The sequence below is a fragment of the Poecilia reticulata genome, linkage group LG17 (genome assembly GCF_000633615.1).
Source record: "Poecilia reticulata strain Guanapo linkage group LG17, Guppy_female_1.0+MT, whole genome shotgun sequence".
NCBI lineage: Eukaryota > Metazoa > Chordata > Actinopteri > Cyprinodontiformes > Poeciliidae > Poecilia > Poecilia reticulata.
The window spans coordinates 2,199,028-2,200,014 of NC_024347.1; the positions used below are offsets into that span (position 1 = coordinate 2,199,028).

Below are 987 nucleotides of genomic sequence, written 5' to 3' on the forward strand. Positions count from 1 at the left end.
AATGTCAATACTTTTCCTCTGTTTATTTACCTTTTGATAGACATTTTCCATCTTGGTTAATAGAAAAATAATTCATCATGATATATTATTTTCAGTCTTTAGTCACGTTTTTTCCTACATTCATGTTCATAAATTTAACTACTTAGAAAAATCTAACACTTGCTCGACTCATCTGACTCACCAAAAAACTGGATCACTTTGCAAAAGTTATGATATTCCAATAACTCGCTTTACTTTTTCACAATTTTTTTTAGAAATTCATTTTCCGTTTATGACTAATCAAAATGTACATTTATGAAAAYGTCCCAACATTAATGTGTTTGTAATAGTTTTGGAAATAATACAGTATACATATCATAMCAATATTGGGAATCTGTTTGTTTTGAGGTTCTGTTTTTAGGGGCTTTTTGCATGTTAAATATATCGCAGATGTTTCTTATCCATACAATTTTCTGATCCACTCAGACTAATCATAAATAATTTGGTGACGAGCTCCATCTGATCTGGCAGAAAAGAAAAACCTCTGAGGTGTTTACAGAGAGGAAACGGTGAAAAGGGAAGGATTCATGGAGTCAAGTAAGAATCAAAGCTCGTTTACGTCCCAGGGATGGTTTGCTGAGCACCTCATGACAAAAGTGGGAATTTTAAAGAAAACAGAACAAAGAAAAGTCTGGTCTCTTMTYGTTCCAGTGTATAAATGTGTGTGTGTCCGTGGGCCCTCTTGTCTCGTCACCTCCAGTGTTCCCATTTCAAGCTTCATGATGGATTCTCCCTCTCTTTTTTTTTTAAACTTAAATATACACTCTAATGCTAACGTGGGAAATGTTCTAATTAGTTTTTAGAATGTTCTTCAACGTACATTTTCTTTTTCTAACAATGCGGATTTTGTTAACTTCTAGTTTTCAGTCGGAGACTTTGTATTTGTGTGGTGTAAAGTTGGTGGTTTATTCTCCCCATTCAGTGTTAAATAATGATACAACACTTGCC

At 33.7% G+C, this 987-nt stretch overlaps 1 protein-coding gene across 2 annotated transcripts in view; it reads right to left on the bottom strand.

Moving 5' to 3' along the window:
- The window catches only part of LOC103478909 (E3 ubiquitin-protein ligase Rnf220-like), a 112,815-nt gene that overhangs the window by 72,119 nt on the left and 39,709 nt on the right, over positions 1-987 (bottom strand). The window lies entirely within an intron of this gene.